This window comes from Macrobrachium rosenbergii, chromosome 21 (assembly GCF_040412425.1).
Source record: "Macrobrachium rosenbergii isolate ZJJX-2024 chromosome 21, ASM4041242v1, whole genome shotgun sequence".
NCBI lineage: Eukaryota > Metazoa > Arthropoda > Malacostraca > Decapoda > Palaemonidae > Macrobrachium > Macrobrachium rosenbergii.
Window position 1 is genome coordinate 33638878 of NC_089761.1, and position 6766 is coordinate 33645643.

Below are 6766 nucleotides of genomic sequence, written 5' to 3' on the forward strand. Positions count from 1 at the left end.
AAAAATTAGTATTCATTAGCGTAGTGGATATTTAAATAATTCGCAATTTCTGTCAGGCTGAGTATATTCCAAATGTGTAGTATTCTAAATATTCTTTAGTATAACTGTATATCTAGTATATTGGGAAAGAATGGTGTATTTACTGACGTAGTGGTTATTTACATAATTCGCAATGTCTGTCAATAGGCTATTTTTTAGCGTAATTGTATAAGTAGTATATTGTGTATATTTAGTATCCGTGTATATTGGAAATAACCAAAAAAGGTTGAATTCACGGGAAATGAAAATGAGAAGCGATATAACGGACCTGCCAGGCTGAGTATATTCCGGGTGTGTAGTATGTTAATATTCGTCAGTATTACTGTATATTTTGTATAATTTAATGTATTTAGTATATTAGATACCTGTGTATATTTGAAATGCCAGAGAAACGCTGAATTCATCGGAAATGAAAATGAGTGGCAATTTGACAGAAAGGTGATTTGTCAAGCTCAGCATATTCCAGATATTTAGTATGTTAAACATTCTTCAGTATAATTTAATTTATTTAGGATATTAGATGCAGCGTATATTGGAAATATCAGAAAAACGTTGAATTCATTTGAAAGGAAAATGAGTGTCAATTTAACAGAAAGATGAAATGCCAAGCTAAGTATATTCTGGGTGTGTTGTATGTTAAAAATTCTTCAGTATAACTGTATACTCAGTATATTTAGTACATTTAGTATGCGTGTATATTGGAAATGGTCGAAAAAAGGGTGAGTTCATCGGAAAGGAAAATGAGTGCCAGTTTCACAGAAGGGTGACCTGAAATGCCTCATAAAATAGAGAAGAAAAGGTAATTTTTAAAAAGGAAGTTTTAAAGGTACTTAATATGTTGAATATGCTTCAGAATATTAGAATATTAGATACCCACGCATACTGGAAATACCAGAAAAAGGCTGAATTCATTTGAAATGAAAATGAGTGCCAATGTCACTGAAGGGTGACCTGAAATGCCTCTTAAAACAGAGCCGAAAAAGTAATTTTTGGAAAGAGAGTTCAGAAGGCATTTCCAAAGTGCCAACCAGTGCCATGTCGGTCAAGTTTAGACATAATCATAAAACCCCCCGAAATTGCTCTGGGGCCCTGGGTATCGGAGGTTGGCCAGGGGGGTGTGGAAGTGGCAGGGGGTTGGAATGGGCCACAAGAAGGCTTGCTCGATGGGGGGCTTTCGTATGTTGATCCCCCTTCGTGAAAAATATTCCTCCTTCTAGATGCCGTGGGCGGATCCGACATTGCATGGCAGATTGGATAAGAAGGGGGCGGGGCCAAGCTTGGCATCGTCTGCGTCCGAAGACGGCGAAACTTGCCATTTCCCCTTAATATCCCTCCCGTAACCGTTGCGAGGACTCCCCTTGCAGCGACTTCAATCGCAAGCATGACGTCGCCTTTCGCATCGGCAGTCGGCGGTGCCATCTCTGCCGCGGATGCAAACGCCAGTCGATGAGGCTTGGCGGAAAAATCGCGAGAAATCATGCGAATTTGTCCAACTTTTATCTGATTGCGACGACGCATGCGCGGGGGGCGGGGCTTGGGAGTGCCGATACATGACAGCATGTGCAAAGACCGCCCACTCAGTCACCGCACGGACGTCACTCACGGTAGTTCCGTACCAGTCCTGCTCGCGAGTGCGACGACCACGTGGCGGAGAAGGCTCGTAAATGTTCGTTCGGGAACAGATTTGTTAATTTTAGCATTTCAACGCATTTAACACTGTGATACGCTAACCTCGGCGTTAATTCTGTGTCCGTTTCCTTCCGATTCGAAAGAAGAAACGGTAGACTGATAAAACTGACGAGGAAGATCTGACGTGAAATATCGAAGTAATATATCTCGCCGATTTCATGACAAGTGTTGCCCTTAGGTCATCGGAGAGGCGTCCTCGAGATGAATAGGTTCCCCTTCTGAAATATAGTCCCGCGGATCCCGACGAAGGTGAGTCTGCGACGCTCTCGGTTTTAAGGGATAGTGAGATGTCGAGGATTTGAAGTGCAGGTTTGGACTGTTTCGTTTAAATTCTGTAAGTTTGTAAAATTATTTCAAATATTTACAGCATATTCAAAGAGCGTTAAGATTCGGGCTTATTGTAAATGTTTACGAAAGTCAAATTTAAGTCTTACGGTCACGGCAAATGTCAAAATGCTTACGTTTCACTGCAAGACATTCGATAATCGGCTGACAGAGATGAAGAAGGTAACTACAAAAGAACAAATAAAAATATAAACATTAGGCAGCAACTCTAATACGAGTGTTAAATGGCAAATATAAAAAATTAATACGCGAGGTCTTACGAATCTGTCGGTAATTATCATATAGTCACATGCTAGAGAGCAAATGAAATTATTCAATAATCTAATGATAAGAACTGAATGGAAAGTACGCGAATTAACGTACAATGACAGCAGATTACAATAAATGCATTGATCTCAAGATTGATCTCAATAATCTAATTATAAGAACTGAATAGAAGGCACGCGAGTTGATATCTATGACGGATGATCGCAAGATTGACACAATATACACAATGTACAGATCACGTTGGATGTGCTTGATAATTCTAGCGAGGGAAAAAGTGTTTTGCGTATGGACAGAATCTGACTACTGCTGGGAATCTACGGACAGAATATTATTATGAAAAGAGTTGATAGATAGATGGATAGATAGACAGATAGATAGATAGACAGATAGATTTACAGACCACAAAATTACAACTTTCATAACAACAAAAGATTCAAAATGACAAAATTTCCCATATCGTACAAAAGATCATTTTCCGGTCCAGTCAATATCAAAATGGTCATACAAAACGACTTTGCAAAACTGGGAAGCACTCCAGAAAATAACGAGATAAATGACAAAAATGACACCATTCAGTACATAGTTAATATTCAATAAACTGTGCCCTCACCTGCGAATGAAATCCATGACAACAAAGTTCTAACGTGAACTGCCAATGTAATACGCAACATCTTCCTAGTACACTCGCATTACGTTATGTGTCATTTTACATAACACATCATAATTTGTTTGAACTAAATTGAGCCGAGCTGAATATAGAATTTAGGCCAAATTACAAGCACTGGGACCTATGAGGTCATTCAGCGCTGAAACGGAAATTGACAGTAAAAGGTTTGAAAGGTGTAACAGGAGGAAAACCTCAGAGCAGCTGCACTATGAATCAATTGTTAGGAGAGGGTTGAGGAAAGTTAAGATGGAAGAAAGAGAATATGAGAGGAGGTACAGTAAAAGAAACGAAAGGGGTTGCAGCAGCCATAGGGGCCGAAGTGCACCGCGCTAGGTGCACTGACAGCACTACCCCCCTGCGGGGGCATTATAATTTGTGGCATTTCATGATGATTTGCCCACACATACTGTACGTCAGGTTCATTTACGATCAATAAACTAATAGATAACTTAGGATTAAAAGTATTACAATATCATTGAGGTTCATCGGTTAATGCCAAAGGCCCATTGATACAGAGTTATAATTATAATGGCGTTAATGATAAACGAAAATTATTTACATTTGAAAAGGGCCCAGTGATGCGGAGTGATAATTACAAGCGTTAATTACAAGAAAAAATAATTTATTTAACTTTTTAGGTTATTATGAATAGTGTAATTACAGTGCGGTTAATGTCAAAAGCCCAGTGATATAGAGTGATAATTCCTAGCTTTAATCACAAAAAAATAATTGATTTAACTTTTTAGACTATTATGAAGTACAATTACAGTGCGGTTAGTGTCAAAGGTCCAGTGATACGAAGTGATAGTTCCTAGCGTTAATCATAACAAAAATAACTGATTTAACTTTTAGTTTTCTGAAAAGAAAACTAATGTGCCAGGCTTTGTCTGTCCGTCCGCACTTTTTTTCTGTCCGCACTTTTCCTGTCCGCACTCAGATCTTAAAAACTGCTGAGGCTAGAGGGCTGCAAATTGCAATGTTGATCATCCACCCTCCAATCATCAACACGTACCAAATTGCAGCCCTTAGCCTGAATAGTTTTTATTTTATTTAGGGTTAAAGTTAGCCATAACCGTGAGTCTGGCAACGATATAGGACAGGCCACAACCGGGCCGTGGTTAAAGTTTCACGGGCCGCGGCAAATACAGCATTACACCGACACCACCGAAAGATAGATTTATTTTCGTTGGCCTTGATTATCCGCTGTACAGAAAACTCGAGGCAGTAAAAAGACTATAAGGGTAGTACAAAAGTTTGATAAATGAGAGAAAAGGTTCAGTTAAATGAGAGAGTTAAGTTATAGCCGCCGTTAATCATAAAAAAATTATTGATTTAACTTTGATAAATTAACGTGAATGGTGTAATTGCGGTGATATGAGGCAGTAAAAAGATCTATAAGGGTAGTATGAATGTTTGATAAATGAGAGATTAAGCGCGGCTAAATGAGAGAGTAAACGAGAGCCTTCAAACGGATTGGAACTCGCAATCGGAATGCTGTGAGGCTCACGCACGCAGCATTGCCGACTACACAGCAATGGGGCAGTTACATCAAAATTCACATATGTCTTGCGTCAAAAACGACTTACAGCGGGTCACGTAACTGTGTGCGTGTGTGTGTGTGTGTGTGTGTGTGTTGCGGGGGGACGGGGGCAGCCTTGGCCCATATACTTTACAATCTGGAGATAAAAGGTTTATATTAAAAATATATCGACTGATTTACAACTGGTCATGTAATTGTGTGTGTGTGTGTGGGGTGGGTGCAGCCTTGGCCCATATACTTTACAATCTGGAGATAGAGGTTTTTATTAAAATCATATATCACAGTGAAAAAAACATTTACACAGGTCATGCAAGTGTGTGTGTGTGTGTGTGTGTGTGTGTGTGTGTGTGTGTGTGTGTGTGTGTGTGTGTGTGTGTGTGTGTGGGGCAGCCTTGCCCCACATATGATTTGAGACAAAAGTTTGTATTGAAATTGAGATATATCTGAAAAAGCGAGGTCATGTAATTGCATAAGAGTGTGTGTGTGTGTGTGTGTATGTGTGACAGCCTTGCCCATAGCTCTACAATCTGGATATCAAAGGTTTATATTAAAATTCATATATATCTCGCGTGAAAAAACCATTTTACAATGGGTCATATCAAGATGACGAGGCATTAAAAACGAAGGAATCTGAAATATAAGTTTTAAAAACAAATTATCTTCCGTCAAATCCACCTGTCGACGATTCTTGTTCAATTGCAAGAACTATGCAGTCATTCAAGCAAGCAAGAGAGATTCGGAAGTAAGATACAAATATATATATATATATATATACTGTATATATATATATATATATATATATATATATATATATATATATATATATATATATATATATATATATATATATATATATATATATATATATAGTATATGAATTTCTGACTCGCATCGAGAACGAACCTCTCTGTCTCCCCAGGAGTGACGGGCCAAGGATTGGTAGGTCGGTCAGTACCTCCTTGGCCTGTCATTCGGGAGGCCGAGGTTCGTTCCCGATGTGAGTCAGAAATTGATTTCTGTGAAATACGTGCTCATGTGTTCATTACACACACACACACACACACACACACACACACACACACACACACATATATATATATATATATATATATATATATATATATATATATATATATATATATGTATATATATATATATATATATATATATATATATATAGTATATATAAATATATATATATATATATATATATATTATATATATATATATATATATATACATACATACATACATACTCATCTTACGCGTCATGGCCGACAAATTCAAACCACCTTATGTCATAAACTCCTATTATGACAAATTATACCCTGGAGACAAATTTATACGAAAATACTCCATAACATTCGTTACCGCAAGGACAAGAAACGAGAATTACGATCAGTGAAAGCGAAAGAAAGTTTGCCAACCGCGCAAGTATTTGGCGAACACGAATTGAACTGAGTTGAATATACAATTTAGGCAAAAGGCCAAGCACTGGAACCTATGAGGTCATTCAGCGCTGAAACGGAAATTGACAGTAAAAGGTTTGAAAGGTGTAACTGGAGGGAAACCTCGCAACTGCACTAAGAATCAATTGTTAGGAGGGGGTCGAGGAAAGTAAGATGGAAGAAAGAGAATATGTGAAAGGAGGAACAGTAAAAGGAACGAAAAGGGTTGCGGCTGGGGGCCGAAGAACCCTAAGTAATGCCTACAGTGTGCCGCATGAGGTGCACTGACGGCGCTAACCCCCTTAACGTGGTTGGCGGACACGAGAGCCTGTTAATTCATTTTGGAAATCTGTCGTTTCTAGATGCTAGATTTTTCTCTAGTGGTAGCGGCGAAAGAAAACTATTTCTCGCCCGTCTAGATTTTCAATTTCCGCCTGACGCTGTTTTTCCCGGCTTCTAGGGAGCTGTCAGCTAATGAGTTATTAACCGTTAAAGGAGAATAAGCGGTTCCGTCAATAATTGCCTGTACAGTTAATCACATATTAACCAGACCTCTTTTATAAATGTATTATTATTATTATTATTATTATTATTATTATTATTATTATTATTATTATTATTCAACACGGAGCCATCATTTTTTAAATTACGTCATTCATTATGAATGAAATCAACAATTAGTCATTAACCGGTTAAGGAGAATTAACGGCTCCGTTAACAATTGTACAGTTAATCAGATATTAACCAGACCTGTTTTATAAATGAAATTAT

The 6766-nt window shown here is 38.0% G+C and overlaps 1 protein-coding gene across 1 annotated transcript in view; it reads left to right on the top strand.

Annotated features, from left to right (window-relative positions):
- The first annotated feature begins 1607 nt into the window (after window positions 1-1607).
- Window positions 1608-6766, top strand: part of LOC136849580 (LIM domain only protein 3-like) — a 34485-nt gene continuing 29326 nt past the window's right edge. Inside the window, exon 1 of the mRNA XM_067122906.1 lies at window positions 1608-1977. The gene's annotated coding sequence lies outside the window, so the exon portion shown is untranslated. The remainder of the gene's footprint in view (window positions 1978-6766) is intronic.